This window comes from Leopardus geoffroyi, chromosome A2, assembly GCF_018350155.1.
Source record: "Leopardus geoffroyi isolate Oge1 chromosome A2, O.geoffroyi_Oge1_pat1.0, whole genome shotgun sequence".
NCBI lineage: Eukaryota > Metazoa > Chordata > Mammalia > Carnivora > Felidae > Leopardus > Leopardus geoffroyi.
This window is the reverse complement of record NC_059331.1, coordinates 69,586,015-69,612,561: the sequence shown is the minus strand read 5'-3', so window position 1 is coordinate 69,612,561 and position 26,547 is coordinate 69,586,015.

Below are 26,547 nucleotides of genomic sequence, written 5' to 3'. Positions count from 1 at the left end.
TTTCAGATACTAAATGGGTACCAAGTATACAAGTGCCTTTCTGTACAAGTGACTGAACTATTGGCCCGAGAACCATAAAAAGGCATCAATATGCCAGATGAGAATATTAGTGCACTTAAGAAAATTATGATCAGAAAAGAAAAGCCAAGAGCATTGGTTAGTCAAAATAATGGAAATGTCAAAGGGTCATCATAAATGTAGCTACAGGACTGATTATAAATATTTTTTTGTTTAAAATAAAAATATATAATTAAAAATGAGGTGTATATGCACAGATTAAATGTTTAAAAATTGGGACACTGGAAAAGAGAGTATCTAATAACTGATCTCTGATTTTAAAATGACTGAAAGCACTGGGTGGATAACTTCTAGTAGAATGAGAAATCTGGTCTTCACGTCATCACAAAAATGACACCATGCAGGAGAGCTTCTACAGGTACACAAAAGTGAAATTCATCAAATTTCTCTTTTAATTAATATTTACATGCTACTCTTTTTTAGCTGAAGTTTTCAAGAAAGGTCTAAGTCTGAGAATTTTTTTTATTCTTTTATACCTCAAAATAATTTTCTGTTACCTTGAGATGATACCCATTCGGGTACCATCTTGGGCAGGTAAAAATCTCTGGGTTTACATTATTTGCATCTAAGCTCTAAGTAACATTACCTATTGTCTTGCATTGTGTAGACTGATGAAAGAGAACAATTAAGCAAATCTGATTTTTATACATTCTTTAATCAAAGTCTTAAGCAAGTCTGATTTGTTTTTAAAGTGTATTTATTTTGAGAGAGAGAGGAAGAGAGAGTGAGCAGGGGCGGGGGGGAGCGCAGAGAGAGAGGGAGCACAGAACCCAACGCAGGGCTCAATCCCATGAACCACGAGATCCTGACCTGAGCCAAAATCAAGAACTGGACACTTAGCCCACTGAGCCACCCACGCGCCCCAAGCAAGTCTGATTTTTGCACAGTTTTCCTCAATCTGCTGCCCCCCGCCTCCCTAATATTCCAGTAGATAAAGTGTGAAGAGGTTAAAAAAGAATCCCAAGGACATAAATTTAACCATCATATTGATGTGTCTTTTCAGACGCCCTGGATGACCACCTTCTGGCCCTTCCTCTTGTTGGCTGGTGCGCCTGCTCCTAGTCCAAGACTTCCGCCTTAAGTGAAATTGCAGGTGGGTGGGGGAGGGGAGGGGACTTGGGAGCTGGTTTCCTTACAAAAATTCTCTTTTCTCTCTTCTGAGAACGGACAGGTGCATTTTCTTCTTGCAGGGGAGAATTTCTGTGTCTCAAACAAACATGGTCACCGAAGAATCTGCTGTGCCAAGTGCGACAATGCGCGCCCTTGGGTGGCTGTGCAGCTTGTCTTGCCTCACGCCCCTCAGTGCCCCCTCTCACTGGCCTAAATCTGCATCTTCCAAATCAGTCGTGAGCACTTTCATCTTTGCCTCAGGCTAAAGCAATGAATCATTTTATAGAATTGTTTGTCTTCATTGTCAATTTTCATAACAGGTTATCAATCAAGTTTTCAAACCATCACGATGATTATTTCTAATACATTAAACTAGCAAAGTATTTTCCCCTTAACTGATGGAGTCACAGTAAGAAATGATTAAAAAAAGGGGGGGGGGGGAGGAAGGCATTCATATGCATGCCAAGGAATAGGGCAATTTATTTTAATTTACTAGAAAACAATTTGGCAAGAGATTTAGAAACATTTCTAACCTTTTATTCCATAATTCCACATCCTAGAAAGTATTCTACAAAAATAAGTAAAATAAAGAAAAAAAATTGGTGCACAATTTTTCATTTTAGCATAATAATCAGCAGACATATATGGGGGGGGAGTAAACATCAATCTGGATGTTTGACAAACGAAAATTAAGTAAATTCCAGTTGATGAGAATATTGGTACTTTTAATATACTTTTAAATAATTTATAATAACAGAGAATTTCTGCTTTCTAATATTAACTAGAAAACAACAGAACTAATAGCATACATGCATGGGTATTAAATATGAGCTTTAGCTATTTAAACACTGTAGAAAAAAACTTTCAAAGAAATGTATCAAAATATTGAAAATGGTTGTCTGTGGGTGATAGCAAGTGACTATTTTTTTCTTTCCATTTTTATTTGCATAGCTCAAATTTAAAATTAAAGTGTATTTATTTATAATGAGAAAATGTAAACAAAAGGTGGATGATTTAATTATTCAAAATTGGGGAAGTCTGTTTTTTTTCTAAATCTTTGGATTTTTATTTGACATCGTGCCTTTTTCCTCTCATGAAGTTTTCTTCCAAAGTGTAATATATTGGGCAATGTAGAGGAAAAAAACCTAACACATCCCCAGATTCCGTGTCTTTGAATTTATTCTTTTAACCTACAGTCCTAATCCAGAAAAATTGATGTGACATGTCTGTGCGAAGTCAAGAGTAAAATTGTTAATATGTAAGAATAAAACGTTCTTGAAGTTCTGAATGCCAGAGGGTACAATACCCACAGACTAATAATGCAGTGGAAGTTGGATGGTGGAATTTAATTTGGCAATTTCTTTTTCTGCCCACAGAGAACAGGAGAAATAGTTTAATAATGATAAACTATATAGAGCATTAAGATTTGTGGAAAGCTTTTGGTAAAACTGTAGGAGAGAAAATCATCTTTGTTGTGATTGACTGGCATCTTTCTGTGTAAGCTGCTACCCAGACCTTTCACCTCCTCCACTTCGGAAGAAATATTACTCTGCTCATAGGAAAGTCATCAGACATTTAAATTTATTCTTTCATGATCTGACAAAGGAAAATGGTGGATTAATACAGAAGTCCTCAAAACCAACAGTTCATCACAGATCTGGGCGATCTGATATAGTTACTAAAATTCACTATAAATCCAGAAATGTTATTTGTAACCTATGTTTCTTCATATAGCTTGAGCCAAGAAAGTACAACATTTTGATAGGATGGAACTATATTCGTTGACTATCGTGTCAATCTGGTGCAGTAGGATATCTACGTTCTCCCCTGAGCTTTGCTTCCCTCCTCTGCCTTGCCCAGAAACATCGATATCATCCAGTTTCTTTGTCTTTGTTCCAGAAACACTTTGGGTTTTCTAATTGCTCAGTCAAGAGTCACTCTTTTTCCTGGCCCCATTGTCCACCACTGCATTGGCGGGGCTTCAGACCCCAATGTGTGGAAATCTGAGGCACTTGGCAGTCACTGCCCACATCCACGTCTTGTTGTTCCCTGTGCACTGCCAGGCACCTCCACCATCACCATCTCTTCCCTGCTACCTGCAACCACTATGGCCACTGCAGGGGTGCTAAATGGGTCCACATGCCAAGATTTTCCAAAATGTCGAACACTGTCACTGTATTTCTGGAACTTTCAACGAAGCTGAGTGGACTTGCAAACGAAGCCATGATGTGCTGTGTGCTACACTAGGGAGAATTTTCTCTTGCCTTTATGCTGTGCTTAATTTGAGGGGAAGCAAACTGACATTGGCCTGAACATTGGTGCCTTGCATAGTGTAGAGTAAAAATAGCATTCTATTTTAAATTACATCTCCATCTCTCACTGGGAGTCAGACAGGAGGCCTTGAGAGGCCAAGCTGAGTAAATTATTGTGATGGATTCTGTACAATACTCAAAATTACCTTTCTTCACCACCTGCTATGTTTTTATTTGTAAGCTTTTCTGACCAACTTCTCTTTCTAGAATTAATTCTGTCCCAGGAGGCCTCCTTTTGTGAATAGACTCTGGACAGGCTCCTCACTGGTACTGAACATGTGGGAGCTCAGATGTGATTCAAACTGATAATCCTAAAACATAACATAGGCCCCAAATTCAGCTTTTCATGCTGTGTGCTTCTTAATTATACGTGGGCATAGTTTTAGACTGATAATTTTTAATAGAATTCAGAAATATAAGCCAACATTCAAATCCAAAGAAGCTTATTTTAAGATAGTTATGTATATAAAAAGAAAACTTTGCGTTAGTTTCCAAAGCTGCCATAGCAATTACCACAAACTTAGTGACTTAAAACAGTAAACATTTATTAGGTTACAATTCTATAGGTTAGAAGTCCAAAACAGTTTCCACTGGGCTGTGTTTCTGTCTGGGGGACCTAGGGAGTCATCTGTTTCCTTGCTTTTTGAGTTTCTGTAGGCTGCCAACGTTCCTTGGCTGGTGGCCACTTCCTCCATCTTTAAAGCTGGCAATGACCCGTTGAGCCCTTCTGACATGGCTTCACTTTAACCGTTTATAATCATGTCTCCCCCTGAATCTCTTCTGTCTTGTTCCTCCACTCTTAAGGACCCTGTGATGACAGTGAGCTCACCCAGATTATCTGAGATAATCTCCCAAGTATAAAGTCAGTGGTTCAGCAACTATAATTCCATCTGCAACCTTAATTCCCTTTGCTGTTTGTTGTGTAACCTAGTGTATTTACAGATATCAGATATAACAGTGTATACATTTTTGTCAGAAGAGAGGCATTATTCTGCCTGCCACAGACTTGTAAGGTTTTGTTTTGTTTTGTTTTGTTTTGTTTTATGTTTTATTTATTGATTTTGAGAGAGAGAGAGAGAGAGAGCATGAGCAGGGAAGGGATGAGAGAGAAGGAGAGAAAGAGAATCCCAAGCAGGCTGTGTTCTGTTAGTGCAGAGCCTGACGCTGGGTTGCATCTCACAAAACCACAAGATCATGACCTGAGCCGAAATCAAGAGTCAGACGCTTAACCAACTGAGCCAGCCAGGTGCTCCAGTTATTTACATTTTTTTAAAGACTTGATCTTGTGCTTTTCATTTTTATGCCTCTCTGCAGTCCACACCTCACTATGTGCACACAAGATGAGTGCCACCCAGAAAGCTCTCCCGCTAGCTGTGCAGCAGCACCACGTAGATGTCTGAGGAGAACATCCCTACTCTCTCACATCTCTCTCTTCTAGTATTTCCTTCAGTGTATCTCTTCTCACAAAAGTTCAAGGGTCATAAAATCCTCCAAAGAAAAAAGGAATGGAGGTCTTGGATAGCCTGTTTCATTTTCTATGAGACATGTCTTCCCAAGGAATGTGTGGTAGGCCCTCTGCTCCAAATCATCATTTAGATTCCACAAGACTACTGACCACAACGGTGTGGTGGCTACTCCCAGACCACACCCACTTTCTCTGCCTTTGATCCATTTCCTGGGCTCATGGTCTTTGCCTTGGGCTGCCATTTTGACTACCTTCCAGCACCTTCCTCTTCATCTCCCTCACCTCCAAATTGCTGCTGGTAACAAAGTTGAACAGTGGCACAGTTCATAAATATTTTTTTGTAAGAAAGAAATAAAATAAGAAAATAAACTTGTGTGTGTTGTTTTTTCAAAAAGAAAGGACACATTTAAAAACAAAACTAATAAAGTAATTTGGGGGGTGTAAGGGATAAAGAATGAGGACTGAGAAAAAGCTGAGGCTGGGTTTCCCAAGGTATAACTTTTATAAATGTAGACATTATTTTGAATTATGTGAGTATATTATGGAAGAAAGGCAGATTAAAGAATTTAAAATGTAGATAAAATTCCTATACAATATAATCTACAAAGATAACTCAATAATATATAAAATCTGAATAGCCCAAAACTATTAAAAATATTGGATCAGGGTTTGAAAGATCTCCCCAAAAGGAATCCAAAAGCTTAAGATATTTTATGAGAGAGTTCTACTGAATGTTCCAGGAATAAATAATTTCAATGCCTTACAAATTTCCAGAGAATGGAAAACAGAATATATCATAATTCATCCTAAGAGTTAAGCTTAACCTTTGTAAAAAAACCTAGAAAATCTGTAAAAAGAATATTAGAGACAAATTTTATTAATAAACATAAAAGCAAAATTGTGTAACAAATATTAAGAACATTAAAAACAAATTATCCAAAATTTAAAATAAAATATATCATGACCAAGTTCTAAGAATGCAAAGATTATTTAACATCAGAAAATTACTTATATAATTAATCAAGTTAAAAACAAAGGAGAGAAATAATTTGATTTTATAAATATATGTGGAAAAATATTTGGTCAAATTCAAGATTTGTTTATGATAAAAGGAAAACAACTCTGCAAGTAAGAAAAAAAAGAAAATTGCCTTAATTTGAAAAGAGTATCTAAAAACCCACAGAAGTATTGTCCTGTGAAATTTTTAGAGACATTTCCCTTTAATGAAACCATAATGTCCACTATCACCAGTACTATTTTAAATTTTATTGAAGATGTTAGTACATTAAGATAAAAAATTAAGAATAAGTAAATAAATAGATAAATAATGAGTCTTGAAAAGGAAGACATACATTCATCATTGTTATTATTACTATGTTTGCTTATTTAAAAATAGTCTATAGATAAATTATTAACATAAATAAAAAGGTATTATAATTTGGTTTAATATAACATCAATATTAAAATATAAATTGTAGGGGCACCTGGGTGGCTTATTCGGTTAAGTGTCCGACTCTTGATTTCTGCTCAGGTCATGACCTCAGAGTCGTGAGATCAAACTCCACATGGGTCTCCTTGCTGAGCATGGAGGCTGCTTAGGATTCTCTCTCTCCTTCTCTCTCTGCCCCTCCCCTGCTCTCTCTCTCTCTCTCAAAAAAATTAATTCATTAAATTAAATATCAGTTGTATTTCTGTATGCCAGAAACATATAGTTTTAAATGTGTTTTTTAAGGCTGCCATCTATAATAACAGCAATAATAAGAACAGAAAAAGTACTTAGGAAAAAAAAATTAACAAAATATGTTCCAGATTTGAAGGAGGACATTATAATAATTTATTTAAGGTTAACGAAGATGTAACAAATGGAAATGTTTACTATGTTTATAAATAGGAAGATGCACTAACATAAAGATGTCATTTCTTTGAGATCCACCAACAGATAAAACCACACTTCCAATAAAAGTCCCGAAAGAGTTTCAAGTCACTTGACAGGCTGATTCTAAACTTAATATAAAAAACCGAAGGACTGAAAACAGCCAAGGAATTCCTTGAATAACAAAGGCAGCTGTTTTTCCGGATGATAATCAGAGCTGATAGGGCTATAGAAATTAACATAATGAGACATTGTACAGGTATAAATAAATTGACAAGTGGAATAAATAGACCAGATACATGCATATATGGTTACATTGGATTTATCTCAGAGGCAGCACTGTGGATAACTGAAGACTGAACTAACTCAATATAGGGGTGGGCACAGTTGTGCCATGGGGAAAATGAAGTTGGATCCCTATCATATCATATATAAATATCATTTGTTGATGAAAAGCTGATGTATGAAACTTAACTTTAAAGAAAAAGGAAATGTGATAGGAAGAAGTCTACATTGGTTTTTAAGATCCCTGCCCTCTCACCCTGCCTGCTGGAGTCCCTTCTCCTGGACTATGGGTGGGATTAGTGCATATGGTGGAATGTTACTCTTGTGATTAGGTTACCTTATGGAGTAGAGGTAAGAGATTTTTGTTTGCTTAATTAAGTTCCCTATCAGCTGAGTTGAGTTAGTAGAAGGCTTCATGAATCAGGTGAGCCCTTTAAAAGAAGGCTATTTAAAAAAGGTGCTCTGTCCAGAAGGGAGACATTCAAAACATAAATATACCCTCCTGCTGATTTTGAAGACTCAAAATGCCATGTGTGAACTGTCTATGGAGAAATGCCACTCTATACATGGGCATAGTTTTAGATTGATAATTTTTAATAGAAATCAGAAATATAAGCCAACATTCAAATCCAAAGAAGCTTATTTTAAGATATTTATGTATATAAAAACAAAACTAAATTCTGGCAACCACACCTGAATGGGAATGGAAGAGGGTCCAAGTTCCAGATGGGAATTGGCATGGGTGACCCCTTATTTTAGCTTTGCGAAACTGAGCTGAAGAGCCAGCTAAACCAAGCCACATATCATGCCCAATGGAAACTGAAAATAATAAATACGTGATGTTGTAAGTCAACTAATTTGTGTTAATTTGTTATGTAATAATAGAAAATTATTGCAGAAAGCTATGATTATGAACCTTAAGAATAGAGGGACTTCTTAACAGGGACATAAAAATCATTGCTGCTACATAAAAGAATAATAAAATCAATGTTAAATTAAAATTTCATGTTTCAAGTCTGGGAAAATGGAGTAGAGGTACTGTCTTGTATTCCTTCTGCTTAGTACAACTAAAGCCTCTTAGGCATTTTATGCAAAAGAAACATAAAGAAAACTTCGAAAGGTTGAGAGAGAAAGGCAGACTGGTAGATGACATTGGGACACAAGAAATGAAACAACGTTGAGTTCCCTAGATTTTCCTCTTGCCTCATACATTCGAAACTTGGAGCTGAAGAGGAAGGCAACTCAGAAATGGTGCAGACATAAAAAGCCCCAACAAAAGCCTGCTTTCTGTAGTTAAAGGATCAGGAAAAGGGTAGCCTACTAAGAGAAAACTTCTTGCCAATAATGTCTTTAACCCCATTTAAACACTACAGAAAAACTATTGTCTGGTCCCATCTCCATATCAACAAGGTCAAGGGGAGCACCTGAAATGTAACTGCTTTCCACACCCCTAGGCTGTCTTCAGAGAAGTCTATGTAGAAAACTGGGACTTTCATCCATTCTCCTCATATAGACACCCCCTTAAAATAAATGAGAGAAGATTTAAATAAGGGAGAGAGAAACAATTTTCATGGTTTAGAAGAGTCAACACAATAAAGATGTCCGTTCTCCCTAGGAGAACACATGTTTAATCCAGTTCTTATCAAAATTACAGCAAGCTTTTCTTTTCTGTTTTTGTACGCATAGACAGGCTCCTTCTAAAATTTATAAGAAAAAGAAAAATAAGTAGAATTGCTGAACAATTTTGAAAAAGAAGAATAAAGTGAGTTGAATCACTACCCAATTTCAAAACCCATTATATAGCTACAGTAATCAGACTGTGTGGTATTGATGGAGGGACAGAGAAAGGGAACAGAATTGAGAACCCAGAAACAACCTTACACAAATATTCCCAACTGACTTTGGATAAAGGAATAAAAGCAATTAAGGGGGAAAAAAGACAGATTTTTTTTTTTTAACAAACAATGCTAGAGCAGTTGGAAATCCATAGGCAATACAAATAGACCTCAACCCAAGACTAATACTTTCTATAAAAATGAACTCAATATGGGTCATGAATTTAAATGTTCAATTATAAAGCACTTAGAAAAGAGCAAAAAAAAAATTAGAAAATCTTCCAGTTCTATGGCTAAATTTGACACCGAACACATTATCCATAACATGAAAAGTTAATAAATTAGATTTAATCAGAGTTAAAAACCTTTGGTCTGTAAAAGACCATATTAATCATGAAAGGACAAGCTATAGAATGGAGAAAATATTTTCAACTCATATATGAAACGTAGGATTATTATCTATAATATTAAGAACTCTTTCAAATTGACAGCAATAAAACAGCCAACTTAAATAGAAAATGAGCAAAAGACATGAAGATGCCTTTTACTGAAGATGTGATGAAGACATATATATGAGAAAATAAGCATGTGCAAGGTGTCCAACACCATTAAGGAAATGTAAATTATAACCACAATGAGACATCACTACATACCTACCAGATGGTTAAAAAAAAAATCGACACCACCTAATGGTGACAGAAGAGGTGGAGAATTTGGATCACTAATCCATTGCTAGTGGGAATGTAAAATGGTATAGTCACTCCTGAAAGCAGTCTGACAATTTCTTTATGTAGTATATATGCAACCATTGTAAAACCCATTGATTCCCCTCCTGGGTATTTATCCTAAAGAAATGAAAACTTACATTCACTTGAAAATTTGTACACTAACATTTATAGCAGCTTTATTTGTAATAGCCTAAAACATAAAACACAGATGGCCTTCAGTAAGGAAAAAGTTAAATAAAATGGGCATAGTCACACCCTGGAATACTACTCAGCAATGAAATTGAATGAACTATTGGTACACACAATATCCTAGATGAGGGTCATGAGAATTATGTGGAGTGAAAAGAGCCAAACCAAATGAGTTATATATCATATAACTTCATTTACATAATATTTTTGAAATAACAAACATTAGGAATACCAAACAAATTAATGGTTTCCAGGAGGTAAGGAAGAGTGGGGGCAGGAGCGAAGTAAATGTGACTCTAAAAGAGCAACAGCAGGGACCATTGTGGTGATCAGTGTTAAGGTATCATGCTATAGCTTGGAAGTTATCACCACAGGGGGAAACTGGATAAAGAGTAAATGGGATCTCCTTGTATTATTTCTTACAACTGTATTTGAATCTACAATTACCTCAAACAATTTTTAAAAATAATTTAAAACTTAAGAGTTTATGATCACTAAATAAGAAGCCACAAACTGAAAGATATTGTAACTAATGAAAATTGACAAAGATTTAGGATACAGAAAATATACAGACCACCTTCTTCTACAAAGCAATAAATAACTGATCTGTGGAAAATGGCAGAACACCTGACAAGCACTTTTAAAAACTTCATCACATAAATGGCCAAAAGATATATAAAAAGTTAATCACTTACTAGTAATTGAGAAATATGAATTATGATTATATTTTTCATCTCCCCTTTATCTTCAACTCCAACTTCAACTATCTGTCACTGTAGATTTGCCTTAATTTGGCATTTTTTTAAAAAAACATTTTCAATGTCATCCCACTGCCTTTTTTTTTTTGGTCTGTTCTTAAGATCGAATTGTCTCTGTTGGTTTAGGTTGAAATTCACTGTTGTTTTCACTGCCATGTCAAATCTGTCACTGAATCCCTCTAGTGAATTTTTCACTTTATTGTACTTTTTAATGCCAGAATGTCCATTTGATTCGTATAATACATATAAGAAATATATACATACATATGTATATATATATGTATATATTTCTATCTTTGCCGAACAATTTTCATTGATTTGTTGTCATCATGCTTAGTTTTACTTTTCTGACAAGGTTTCCTTCAGTACTTTATATATTTATAATAGCTGCTTTAAAGGCTTTGTTAAACTCAATATTTGATGATATGCAAGACATGCCCTTTTGAGTGTTATTTCTCCCGAGTATTTAGCATACTTGTTTCTTTGCGTGTCTCATAATTTTTGCTTGAATATTGGACATGTTAGATTGTCACAACCTCATATTCATATTTTTTTTGTTTTGGTAATTGGCCTATTTTTTTTAACATTTATTTATATTTGAGAGAGAGAGAGAGAGCAAGCCCAAGTGGGGAAGAGGCGGAGAGGGGGAGACACAGAATCTGAAGCAGGCTCCAGGCTCTGAGCTGTCAGCACAGAGCTGGGCGCGGGGCTCAAACTCACAAACCTAGAAGCTCATAACTGAGCAGAAGTTGGACGCTTAACTGACTGAGCCACCCAGGCGCCCCCAAGGCAAGTGGTAATTGACCTGGTTTAAATGATAAAGGCTGTATTCCTCCATAGTATGCAACTTCATATCTCTGCTTATTTATTTTGCTTGATTTTATTTTTGAGACTGGCTTTTTAAGATTAGCTTTTATTTTTGAGATTATGCCCCTGTGAATACAGAGCCTAATTTGTGAAAGGTGGGACTCAAAACACCTCAAACCAGTAAGTCTCTATTCTGTGCTGATGCACTCCTTCGGAGATAAACCCAGCTATTTTCAGATCTGCCCCAGCTTTTTTCACTTTCCACCGGACTCTTTTGCTTCTCGTCTGTCGGCTTTAATGTCCAGGCTTCATTGGCCAGGGATGTTGGGATGGCTTGGGTTCTTTGTATTCTCTGCTGTGCACCTGCAAGCCTCCAGTCAACCAGGATATAGGGATAGCTTATCAAGTCCCCAGTGACAGTCCCACCTTCTGAAGCTTCCTGTTAAATCCCCAGCCGATCATCTGAGACGTCACTTGCTCCAAACAGAACTACAATCTCAGGCAAGCTGCTGCTGACTCTCCCAGTTTCCTTGCCACAGAGATCCCAACTGTGACTGACGATGTTCCAAAGCGAGTGAGTCTCCTCCAGCAGTGGCATGGAAGGGGCTGTTTTTCACAGTCTGCCCCATCCTGGTCGAAGGACCATTCATAGGGCTGCTGGGAAATGGATCAGAGCAACTCTAAGCAAGAAATCCAGATACTGGCTCCGTTCTAACCTGAAGTTCAGATGTTCCCATAAGTAGATTCTTCTTGGTTTGCTGTATGACTTTGGTCAATTTCCAGAGTGTTGAAATTGATGTTTTTGACAAATTTGTCCCACCGTAAAGTAACTTTTTGGAGAGAGGATTTGTTGAACTCCATATTCCATCATGCTGGAAATAAGGACTGTGAAGCAAGAGTTTTATAACAGGCTACATTTTTAAAGACATTTGAAAATGAACAGAAAGACATACCATGAAAATGAGTCCGAAAATAAATAACCCGTGTGTCATTATTTAACATATAACTTGAGGAAATATTCTAGCCAAAAGAGAGACACCAAATGTAGAACTCAAAAACAGAAAAGTGAGGAAATATATAGACTTGCAGATCTTTCTTATCTTATTTTAAAATTAGATTCAGAAATTTCATTGTTATTATGGTATATCTTATGGATTATTTGGGAGGAAGTTTTTGCGGTCATTGTTGCTGACAGACAAGTATGGCCATCTTGTGTTGCTTTTATAGGCTTTTATTCCTGTGTTGATTTTATCCTTTGCCCAGGACATTGGCTTCTATTTTTCCTGTCATGGCCATCTCTTGTCAGTTCTAAAGCCATTTCTTGTCCATTTAATACAGTAAATGGTGTTCTTTTTCAGCATGTTCTAAAAATGACAAAATTATTTGGATAGTTGGCAGCTTGTACCAAGAGACTTAATTTTATAAAGATATTTAACTTTACTCTGCAGAAGCAGAATTGCATAAAACAACATAAAAACCATTTTTTGCCTCTAATTAACTTGAATAATTTTTTCCTGCCTTTTAAGAGTTTATATTAAATTACCTGAGTCACATTTTTTTCTTTAAGTGGGACACTATCTTTCAAAAGCTCTTCTTTATATTGTTCCCCTTCTAAAAATACATGAACACTCCTGCATTAACAGAGCTCCGACCTAGAATTTACATTCTCTGTTAAAGTTTTTGTCAAAGATCTTGAATGGAAAAAAGTGACTGCTAGGAAATATATTAAAATATTTGTCGTGTAAATCCTTGCCTGGTTTGCAGTCCATGCTTCAGTTTTCCCATTCCTCATTTAAAAACCGATTTATAAAAACTAGGAAAAGATGAAAATTCATAACATTGAAAGGTAAAAATAATAAAATATTTCAAGGGGCTGGGAGGAATTTACACCATTTAAATAGCATATGGAGTCGAGTTGGAACTCACAGTCAGCAGCTGATCCCGATAAATACTTTATGCCTGAATGTGAAGAATTTGTCTTCTTCACAGGTTCAGAGACTAAAAATACGTCATGTCTAGAAACTTAGGCAATACTGCAGGTACTATCTAAGCAAGCACCTCTGTTAATAATTTTCTTTCAGCCTATCTTTGAAGGTTTCCCAGTATTGCCACATAAGCAGGGCAGAATGAAAATAACGATGCACAAGGAGCCAGCAATAGGAAGCAACTTCAGGAGGAAGTGCTTCGGGAAGGGTGAATCCGGTGACTGAAAATTTTGATTTGCACACATGAAAAAGACAATAGTAAGAAATAATATGGGGGTGCCTGGGTAGCTCAGTCGGTTGAGCATCCGACTTCGGCTCAGGTCATGATCTCGCGGTCCGTGAGTTCCAGCCCCATGTCTGGCTCTGTGCTGACAGCTCAGAGCCTGGAGCCTGCCTCAGATTCTGTGTCTCCTTCTCTCTGCCCCTCCCCCACTCATGTTCTGTCTCTTTCTCTCTCTCTGTTAAAAATAAACTTAAAAAAAAAAAAGAAAGAATATGAGCATGACTTCCAAGATTCAAGATTAATACTTGTGCTAGGGTGTCCCCAGGTCTGCTCCCAGGTTTGGTGACTCTCTGGGGCAACTTATAGGACTCAGTTTGTAGTCACACATATGGCTAAGGTCAGTACAGACAAAAGATATGGAACAATATCAGTAAAGGGGGAAGAGAGGTATATGAGTGAAAGCCAGAGGAAACCAGGTGTAAGCTTTTAAGACTCCTCCGTCAGTGGAGTCACAGAGGACCTGTTTAATTCCAAAGAGCATATTACAGCACTGGTACAACAATGGATAATCAGAATGAAGGGTCAAATGAGCTTAAAACTGTAGGGTAATCAGTATAAGAATATTATGTGACAAAGGATAATTGCAAATTAGTTTGGTCAAGATGAACTAAATTTCTACATGGCTTTGAAAAAAGTAATTTCTTTTTATTGTAGTAAAATATATATTACATACAATTTGCCATTTTAACCATTTGTAGGTGTTTATTAAGTGGTACTGAGTATTTCACACTGTTGTATTACCATCACCACCAGTCGTTTCTAGAACTTCTTCATCATCTCTAACAGAAACTCTCTACCCATTAAACAATAACTCTTCATTCCTACCTCCTCTCAACCCTTGGTAACCTCCATTGTGCTTTCTGTCTCAATAAATTTGCCTTTTCTAGGTACCTCATTATAGTGACTGACATTTAAGCTTTTGATTGCAGAAGGATCCATTTCAAAGACAACCATCTGGAATAAACACCACCAGCTGTATAACACAGTCATTAGTGAAACAACTGGATAAGAAACCAAGCCACTTCCCCATCCATGAATTTCCCCTTTTGGAAAGCCCTGGGTAATGCAGGTAACTGAATGTTTGCATGATCTTGCTTCCCTGCCCCCCCCCCCACACCCCCCCCCCACCCCGTGTGTTCTAATTCTTGCTATTATGTTTTAAATTCACCAATAATGAACCCATGAAATTCTAGGCACCTCACTCTCAGACCCAATAAAAGCTGAGCCCCTGCTCTGTACTCCCTCCTCTTCCTACCATTGAATTCAGTGTGTGGCCTTCAGGTATGATGAGAGTAACTCTAGGACTTGTGAGTAATAAATCTTGTGCTTCAAACTTCTCTGATGGCTGTTTCTGAATTGTGACCACAATCAAAATAAAAACCACAAGGACGAGTCCAGCCACAACATTCCACAGGTCTGGTTGTGGAAATATCTGTGGGGCCTTCACCACAATTAGCGTGGCTTTTGGTGAGTAGATGATGACATCACTGTCAAGAGGCTGAGATCTACATAGCACTTATATAAACAGAATCATATATTATTTGCCCTTTATCTCTGCTTATTTCACTAGCATAATATTTCTAAGGTTCATCCATGTTTTAGCATGTATTATGATTTCATTCCTTTTTAAGGCTCAGTAATATTCCATTATAAATATATATCACATTTTGTTTATATATTCATCTGTTGATGTATACTTGGGTGTTTCCATCTTTTGGTTATTGTCAATAATAATTCTGTGAAAAGTGCATGTATTAGAAAAGAAGAATGATCTAAAATAAATATCTAAGCTTCCATTTTTTTTTCCTTAGGAAACTAGAAAAAGAAGAGCAAATCAAATCCGAAGTAAGCAAAAGTAAAAAAAATAAAAGGTTGGAGGGAAGAGCAGAAATCAATGAAATTGACAAGAAATCAGTGTAGAAAATCAATGAAACCTAAAGGTGTTTCTTTGGAAATATCAGTAAAATTGGTAAGTCTCTAGCCAGGCTAACTAAGAAAAATGGAGAGAGGACACAATTTACTAATACTAGAAATGAAGGAGGGGATATTACTACAGATCCTATTGACCTTAATTAAAAGGATGACAAAGGAAGACTATGAACAACTCTAAACTCACAAATTTGATAACCTAGATTAAATGGGCCGATTCCTTGAAAAACACAACTTGCTAAAACTCACACAAGAAGAAATAGGCAGTCTAGAACTAGTAAAGTAGTAAAGATAAAGTACTAGATAAAGTAAAGAAATTAATGGGGACCCTGGTGGCTCAGTTGGTTAAGTGTCCGACTTCAGCTCAGGTCATGATCTCATGGTCCGTGAGTTCAAGCCCTATGTCAGCCTCTGTGCCAACAGCTCAGAACCTGGAGCCTGCTTCACAGTCTGTGTCTCCCTCCCTCTCTGCCTCTCCTCCACTCTCTCTCGTCTCTCTGTCTCTCTCAAAAATAAATAAACATTAAAAAGGAAAAAAACACAACTTGCTAAAACTCACACAAGAAGAAATAGGCAATCTAGAACTATATCTAGTAAAGAAATGAACAAATAATTAATAATTTTCAAAAACACAAAGCACCAAGTTCAAGTGGTTCACTGGTGAGTTCTACCAAACATTTAAGAAATGCACAAAAGTATAGCCACTTTGAAATACTGTAAGATGGTTTCTTATAAACTTAAATATACTCTTACCATACGGGCCAGCAATTGTACTCCTTAGTGTGTGAAATCCCAAAGATGTTGAAAACATGTCTACACAAAAACCTGCACAGATGTCTGTGGCATCTTTATTCATAATTGCCAAAGTACTTGGAAGCAACCTAGATGTCCTTCAGTAGGTAAATAGGTAAGTAAAGTTTGTTAAATCTAGACAACGGAATATTATATAACACTAAAAATAAATGAACTATCAAGCTGTGAGAAGATATGGAGAAGCATTAAATGCACATTGCGTAGTGAAAGAAGTCAATCTGAAATGGCTATAAACTGAATGATTCCAGTTATATTACATTCTTGAAAACAAAACTAAATTGTAAAGGCAATAGTTGCCAAGAGTTGGGAGAAGGGGTAAGTATGTGGAAAACACAGGATTTTTTTTCAAAGTCCATAGTTGTACATTAAGGTTCACTCTTGGTATTGTACATCTTATGGGTTTGGACACATGTATAATGACATGTATCCATCATTATAATGTCACACAGAATAGCCTTCAGTACAGTGAAAATACTCTATATAATACTATAATGATAGATACATGTCATACATCTGTCCAAAGTCATATAATATACACTACCAAGAATGAATTCTAATATAAACTGTGGGTTTGGGGTGATTTTGATGTGTCAATGTAGGTTTGTCAATTGTAACATATTTACTACTCACTCTGATGGAAGATGTTGATAGTGGAGTAGGCTATGCATGTGTTGGGGAGAAAGGATCTATGAAACATCTCTGTACTTTTAATTTCAATTTTGCTGTGAATCTAAATCTCCTCTAAAAAAACCAAATCTTTTAAAAGAATGCTACTGTGGTAACTGGTATACAAATAACAGTTTTGAGTCCCTGCTTTCAATTATTCAAATATATTCCTAGAAGTGAAATTGATGGGTCACATGGTGGTTTTATGTTTAATTTTGAGGAACCAGAGAAGTATTTTCTGCAGCGGCTGCACCATTTTACATTCTAAACTGCAATGCCCAAGTATTCCAATTTTTCCACATCATCACCAAAGCTTATTTTCCATTCAAAAACTAAGTCATTCTAATGTGTGTGAAATAGTATCTCATTGTGATTTTGAGCTGCATTTCTTTGATGACTGGTGATGTTAACCAATTTCTTCACGTGCTTATTGACCATTTGTATATTTTCTTTGGTGAAGTGTCTGTTCAAGTCCATTGCCCATTTTTAATTAGCTTTTCCAAAAGTTTTAGTTGTGCTGTAAAAATTATGTATTTTGGATAATAATCTTATCAGATATATGATTTGCAAATACTTCCTCCTAGTCTGTGGTCTTTTCAATTTCATTATAGTGTTTGTTAGTGCACACACATTTTTTTTTTTTTTTACTTTTAGGACATTTAATTAATTTATTTTTTTCCTTCATTGCTTGTGCTTTTGATTTCATATCCAAAAAATATCACTGTGAAATCCAATGTCATAAAGATTTTCCATTGTAAATAAAATTGTCTTTTTAAAAATTTTATTTATTTTGCTTAATTTTTTAGAGAAAGAGAGAAAGAATTCACACAAGCAATGGAGGGGCAGAGGGAGAGGAAGAGAGAGAATCCCTAGCAGCCTTCATGCCCAGCATGGAGCCCAACTTGTGGCTCGATCTCACAACTGTGAGATCATGACTTGTGCCAAAATCAAGAGTCGGATGCTCAACCCACTGAACCACCCAGTGGTTCTCCCCTGATATTATCTTCTTAATTTCTTTTTTGGATTATTCATCATTAAGTGTATATAAATTTAACCAATTTTGTGGGTTAAAATTTGTTGAATTTATTTACTAGGTGTAACAAATGTGAGTGTGTGTGTGTGTGTGTGTGTGTGTTTGAGTTTGTGTGTAATCTAGAGTTTTCTACACTTAAGATCATGTTATCTGCAAATGGAGATAATTTTATTTCTTCTCCAATTTGCAAACCTTTTGCTATCTTATTATTTGGGCTAGAACTTCCAAATCTGTGTTGAATAGTAGTGGTGAAAGTAGGCATCTTCACCTTGTTTCTATTCTTAGGGGAAAAGCCTTCGGTCTTTCACCATTGAGTATGATGTTAGCTATGGATTGTTTGCGTATAGCCTTTATTACTTTGATTAAATTTCCTTCTATTCCTACTTTATCCAGTATTTTTAATGACAAGCTGTTGAATTCTTTTTCCGCATCTGTTGAGATGGTCATGTGATTCTTTCCTTCATTCCATTAATCTGGTGCATCACGCTGAAGGATTTTCATATATTGAATCATCTTTGCAATCTATTGATACATTCTCATTGGTTATGGTTTATAATTTTTTAATATGTTGTGTAACAAGGTTTGTTAATATTTTGTTTAGTATTTTCACATCTATATTTATAAGGAATATTGGTGTGCGGTTTCCTTTTCTTGTAGTATCTTTGTGTAGTGTTGGTATCAAGATAATGTTGGCCTCAAAGAATGAGTTTGGAGGTGTTCATTCTTCCTTGATTTTTTGGAAGATTTTGAGAAGGATTGGTTTTAGTTCTTCCTTAAATGTTTGGTAGAACTCACCATTGAAAGCCATCTGGTCCAAGACTTTTCCTTGTAAAGAGATTTTTGATTCTGATTCAATTACCTTACCATTTATAGCTCTATTGAGACTGTCTATTTCTTCATAAGTAAGTTTTGGTAGATTGTCCATTTTATGTAAGTATCCAATTTGTTAGTGTAAAATTGTTCATAGTACTCTTATAATCCTTTTGGTTCTGTAAAATTGGTAGTAATGCCCCTAATTTCATTTCCTAATTGAGAAATTTGAGTCTTCTGTCTTTTTTTCTTAGTCCCTTTTTTTAAGTCCCTCTAGCTAAAAGGTTGTCAATTTTTTTTTTTATCTTTTCAAAGAAGCAACTTTTGGTTTTATTGATTTTCTCTATTGATTTTATTCTCTGTTGTATTTATCATCACTCTAATCTTTATTATTTCCTTCCTTCTGCTATATTTGTGTTTAATTTGCTCTATGAATTTTTATGCATTTGTCTTTTAAGTTCTATACAAAGGAAAAAGTAGAGGTACAAACCAAAATTACAATAATATACACTTTTATATTGGCTATGTATTTCCCTTTATCAGAGATATTTATATCTTTATACATTTCAACCTGAAGTTTCTTTTCATTTCAACCTGAAGTACCTCCTTCAGTGTTTTGTGCAGGTCAGGTTTAGTGGAAATAAACTCACTAAACTTTTATTTATCTTGAATGTCTTAATTTCTCCATTATTTTTGAAGGACAGTTTTGTCAAAATGGAATTATCAGATGACACCTTTTTTCCAACACTTTATAAGTATTTTTTTTCTTTTTTTTTCAACGTTTTTATTTTATTTTTGGGACAGAGAGAGACAGAGCATGAACGGGGGAGGGGCAGAGAGAGAGGGAGACACAGAATCGGAAACAGGCTCAGCCCAGTGCCTGACGCGGGGCTCGAACTCACGGACTGCGAGATCGTGACCTGGCTGAAGTCGGACGCTTAACCGACTGCGCCACCCAGGGCCCCTTTTCCAACACTTTAAATATGTCATCTTCCTTCTTGTGACATTCAAGATTTCTGATGAGAAATCAGCTGATAATTTTACTAAGGATTCCTTGTACAATTCACTTCTTTCTTGTTATTAATAAATTTGCTGTTTGTCTTTCGATATGATAATGTTTCTCATTGTGAATTTCTTTAGGTTCATCTACTTGAAGTTCCACTGAGCTTCTTAGAATTATGGATTCATATCTTTGGATCAGATTTGGAAAGTTTTTTATCCTTCTTTTCTCAAATAATCTTTCTGCCCCTTTTTATTTCTCTTTTTCTGGGACTAACATAATGTGTATGTTGATCTACTTTGTAAGTGTCCTGTAAGTCCCTTGGCTCTGTTCATTTTCTTTATTTTGTGTTTCCTTTCTGTTTCTCAGACTCGATCATTTGAATTGTTTTATCTTCAAGTTAACTGGTTCCTCTACATTCTCGAATCTGCTATTGAACCTCTATAGCAAAATTTTTATTTTAATTATTATACTGTTCAGCTCTACAATTTCTTTTGGGTTCCTTTTTTATAATGCATATCTCTCTGTTTATATTCTCAATCTGCTCATACATTGTTTCCCAATTTCCTCTATGTCTCTATCCATATTTTACGTTAGCTCTCTGAACATATTTAGGATAATTTTTTAAAGTTTTTGTATAGTATGTATGATACCTAGGCTCTTTCAGACATAACTTCTTTCAGTTTATTTTGAAAATTTGAATAAGTTATCTTTCTTATTTCTATGTCTTGTGATTTTTTAAATTTATTTTTATTTTCATTTTATTTATTATAGATAGAGAAGGAGAGGGAGAGCATGATAGGAGGAGGAGCAGAGAGAGAGAGACAGAGAGACAGAGAGACAGAAAGACACAGAGAGAGAATCAAAAGTAGGCTCAGTGTGGAGCTTGATGCAGAGTTTGAGCCCACATTTCTGGGATCATGACCTGAGCCAAAATCGAGAGTTGGACACTCAACTAACTGAGCCACACAGGTGCCCCAGCCTTCTGATTTTTTAAAATTGAAAATTGGACATTTAGCTATTGTAATGTGGTAACTCTAAAAATCAGAATATCTCCATTCCCAAGATTGCTTTTGTGGTTGTTTTAGATTGTTGAAGGATGTAGTCGTCCATTTGAAACTTTTCTAGACTATTTTTACAAAGAAGACTATTTCTTGTTTTGTATGATCATTGAGGTCTCTATTTCTTTACCTCATGTTCAGCTAATGTTTTGGCAGAGATTTTCTTGAATGCCAGAAACTAAAATAAACACATAAAAACTACAAAAAATTAAAAAAAAAACAGAGACAGTAATTTTTCCAGTTTAACATATTGACTCTGTGCTGGGACACTCTTTAATCACTCAGGAAAACTTGCTCTGAGCTTAGATCATCCTTAAGGTGATGCCTAAGCTCTTCTCGGTACTTTTCTAAGCTTATGTTTTCTCTGGCCACGCATGTGTTTTTCTATGTTCTGTTGTATGTATGGTTGATTTTGAGTGTTCTCAATTTTCCAAGTATTTTGGCCCAGCCTCTCTTTTCTTTTTTCTTTTTCCAAATTGTTATTTTAATTCTAGCTAGTTCACATATAGAATAACGCTGGCTTCAGGAGTACAATTTAGTGATTCATCACTTACATATAATAGCCAGTGTTCATCATAACAAATGCCCTCCTTAATACTCTTCACCCATTTAGCCCATCTCCCAGCCACTTCTCTCTATCAACCCTCAGTTTGTTCTCTATCCTTAGGAGTCTCTTATGGTTTGTTTCCCTTTCTCTCTTTTGTCCCCTCCCCATATACTCACTTGTTTTGTTTCTTAAATTCCACATTAGAGTGAAATCATATGGCATTTGACTTTCTCTGACTATTTCACTTAGCATCATATACTCTAGCTCCATCCATGTCATTTCAAATGGCAAGATTTCAATCTTTTTGATGGCTAAGTAATATTACAGTGTATATATATATATATGTATATATGTATATATATACATATATATACTCACACACACATACCACTGTAATATAATATTACAGTATATATATATATATATATACACACACACACACACACACACACACACACACACACACGCACACATACACAGACATACACACACACAGACATACACACACACACATACCACTTCTTTATCCATTTATCAGTGGATGAACATTTGGGCTCTTCCCATAGTTTGGCTATTGTTGACAGTGCTTCCATAAACATCAGGATGCATGTACCCCTTTGCAACTGTATTTTTCTATCCTTTGGGTAAATACCTAGTACCAAAAAAATACCCTTTTTCTACATCCTCACCAACATCTGTTGTTTCCTATGTTGTTAATTTTAGCCTTCTGACAGGTGTGAGATGATATCTCATTGTGGTTTTGATTTGTATTTCCCTGATGAGTGATACTGAGTATTTTTTATCTGTCTGTTAGCTATCTGGATGTCTTCTTTGGAAAAATATCTTTTCATGTATTCTGCCTATTTCTTTTTTTTTCTTTCCAAGATTTCATTTATTTTTCATTTATTTTTTTAATTTTTTTTTGAGAAAAAGAGAGAGAGAGAGCAAGCTAGGGAGAGGGGAAGCAAGAGAGAGCGAGAGAGAGAGAGAGGGAGACAAAGAGAGAGACAGAGAGAGAGAGAGAGAGAGAGAGAGAGAGAGAAAGAGAGAATCTTAAGTAGATTCCACACTCATCATGGAGCCCAATGTGGGGCTCAATCCCATAATCCGGGGATTGTGACCTGAGCCAAAACCAGGAGTTGGACATTCAACCAAGTCAGGTGACCCCAAGATTTTATTTAAATTCGTTAGTTAATATATAATGTAACATTGGTTTCAGGATTAGAATTTAGTGATTCCTTAATGCCCATCACCCCCATAGCCCATATCCCCAACCACCTCCCTTCCAGCAACCCTGTTTGTCCTGTACAGTTAAGAGTATCTTATGGTTTGCCTCCTCTCTGTTTTTAAAGCAGAGATGGGGTCTTCTGTCCATTTCTTAATTGGATTATTTGTTCTTTGGGTGTAGAATATTGATATTGGATACCAAGCCTTTATCAGATATGTCACTTGCAAATATCTTCTCCCATTCCTTAGTATGTCTTTTAATTTTGTTGATTATTTGTCTTGCTGTGCAGAAGCTTTTTATCTTGATGACGTCCCAGTAGTTCGCTTTTATTTCTCTAGCTTCCGTCAACATGTCGAGTAAGAAGTTTTCCACCTGAGGTCAAAGAGTTTGCTGCCTATATTCTCCTCTGGGGTTTTGATAATTTCCTGTCTCACATTTAGGTCGTTCATCCATTTTGAATTTATTTTTGTGTATGGTGTAAGATAATGGCCAGTTTCATTCTTTTGCACGTTGTTCTCCAGTTTCCCAATACCATTTGTTGGAGAGGCTGTCTTTTTTCCATTGGATATTCTTTCCTGCCTTATCCAAGATTAGTTAACCATATAGTTGTGGGTCAATTTATGGGTTTTCTATTCTGTTCTACCGATCTGTGTGTCTGAGTTTGTACCAGTACCATACTGTCTTGGTGACTACAGCTTTGTAACATAGCTTGAAGTCTGGCATCATGATGCCTCCAGCTTTGGTTTTCTTTTTAAGGATTGCTTTGGCTATTCAGGGTCTTTTGGGGTTTCATACAAAGTGTAGGATTGTTTGTTTTAGCTCTGTGAAAAATGTTGGTAATATTTTGATAAGGATTGCATTGAATGTGTAAATTGTTTTGGGTAGTATCAACATTTTAGCACTGTTTGTTCTTCTAATCCATTGGCATGGAATTTTGTTTCCCATTTCTTTGTATCATTTTCTTTTTTTTTTTTTTAATTTTTTTTTTCAACGTTTATTTTATTTTTGGGACAGAGAGAGACAGAGCATGAACAGGGAAGGGGCAGAGAGAGAGGGAGACACAGAATCGGAAACAGGCTCCAGGCTCTGAGCCATCAGCCCAGAGCCTGACGCGGGGCTCGAACTCACGGACCGCGAGATCGTGACCTGGCTGAAGTCGGACGCTTAACCGACTGCGCCACCCAGGCGCCCCACTTTGTATCATTTTCAATTTCTTTCATCAGTGTTTTATAGTTTTCAGAGTACAGATATTTTACCTCTTTGGTTAGGTTTATTCCTAGGAATCTTATTGTGCAATTATAAATGGGATCAATTCTTGATTTCTTTTTCTGCTGCTTTATAATTGGTGTATAGAAATGCAACAGATTTCTGTACATTGATTTGATATCCTACACCTTTCATGAATTCATGTATTGGTTCTAGCAATTTTTTGATGGAGTCTTTTTGGTTTTCTATAAAGAATATCATATTGTCTGCAAACAGTGAATTTTTGAGTTCTGTCTTGCCAATTTGGATGACTTCCATTTCTTTTTGTTGTCTGATTGCCGAGGCTAGTACTTCCAGTACTATGTTAAATAGCAATGATGAGAGTGGACATCCCTGTGTTTTTCCTAATTGTAGAGGAAAAACTTAGTGTTTCGCCATCGAGGATGATATTAGCTATGTGTCTTTCATATATGGCTTTTATGATGTTGAGGCATGTTATATGAATCCTTACTTTGTTGGGGGTTTTTATCAAGAATAAATGCTGTACTTTGTCAAATGCTTTTTTGCATTTATGGAGAGGATCATATGGTTCTTTTCCTTTCTTTTATTAATGCCATATATCATGTTGATTGATTGTGAATAATGTACCACATCTGCAGACCAGGGATAAATCCCACTTAAATCATGGTGAATAATTCTTTATTGTACTGTTGGATTTGATTTGCTAGTATCTTGTTGAGAATTTTTGCATTGATGTTCATCAGGGATATTGGCGTGTAATTGTGCTTTTTAGTGGGGTCTTAGTCCTGTTTTGGAATTAAGGTAATGTTGGCTTCAGGGGCGCCTGGGTGGCTCAGTCAGTTAAGCGGCCGACTTCGGCTCAGGTCATGATCTCACTGTCCGTGAGTTTGAGCCCCGTGTCGGGCTCTGTGCTGAAAGCTCAGAGCCTGGAGCCTGTTTCAGATTCTGTGTCTCCCTCTCTCTGATCCTCCCCCGTTCATACTCTGTCTCTCTCTGTCTCAAAAATAAATAAACGTTAAAAAAATTTTTTTTTAAAAAAGGTAATGTTGGCTTCATAGAATGAGTTTGGAACTTTTCCTTCCATTTCTAATATATATATATATATGTATATATATATATACATATATTTATATACATATATATATACACATATATATTATATATGTTGAATATATGTGTTATATTCAACACGTATATATGTGTATATATACATGTGTATATATACATATATATATATATATGTATATATATATATATAACAGTTTGAGAAGAATAAGTATTAACTGTTTCTTAAATGTCTGGTAGAATTCCCCTGGGAAGCCATCTGGCCCTGGACTTCTGTTTACTGGGAGATTTTTGATGACTAATTCAATTTCTTTGTGTTTATGAGTCTGTTCAAATATTCTATTTCTTCCTGTTTCAGTTTTGGTAATGTGTATGTTTCTAGGAATTTATCCATTTCTTCCAGATTTCCCAGTTTGTTGGCATATAATTTTTCATAATATTCTCTTATAATTGATTGTATTTCTGTGGTGTTGGTTGTGGTCTTTCCTCTTTCATTTGTGATTTTATTTATTTGGATCCTTTCTCTTTTTGAGAAGTCTGGCTACAGGTTTATCAATTTTTTTAATTCTTTCAAAGAATCAGTTCTTATTTTCATTGATCTGTTCTTCTGTGGGTATTTTTGTTTGTTTCTATATCATTTATTTATTCCCTAATCTTTATTATTTCCCTCCTTCTGCGTTTTAAGCTTTATTTGGTGTTCCTTTTCTAGGTCCTTTAGGTGTAAGGTTAGATTGCATATTTGAGACGCTTCTTGCTTCTTGAGGTAGGCCTGAATTAATGTATTTTCCTCTTATTTGGACTGTCATGTTTTCATTTTCATTTCTTCCATGTATTTTTTTTTTAGTTTCCTGGCTAACCCATTCATTCTTTAGTAGGATGTTCTTTAATCTCCATGTATTTGTGGTCTTTTCAAAAATGTTTAACATTTTTTTAATGTTTATTTAATTTTGAGAGAGAGAGAGTGAGCAAGTGAGCAGGCAGGAGTAAAGGAGGGGCACAGAGAGAGGGAGATACAGAATCTGAAGCAGGCTCCAGGCTCTGAGCTGTCAGCATAGAGCCTGACACGGGGCTTGAACTCATGTACTGTGAGATCATGACCTGAGCCGAAGTTGGACACTCAACCAACTGAGCCACCCAGGTGCCCCTCAAATTTTTTTCTTGTGGTTTACTTCAAGTTTCATAGCACTGTGGTCTGATAATATGCATGGTATGATTTCAGTCTTTTTGTTTCTGTTGAGGGCTGATTTGTGACCCAGAATGTGATCTATTCTGGAAAATGTTCCATGAACACTAAAAAAGAAAGTATATTCTGCTGCTCTAGGATGAGATGCTCTGAATATATTTGTTAAGTCCATCTGGTCTAGTGTGTCACTGAAGGCTATTATTTCCTTGTTGATTTTCTGCTTAGATGATCTGTCCATTGATGCAAGTGGGGCGTTAAAGTCCCCTACTATTATTTT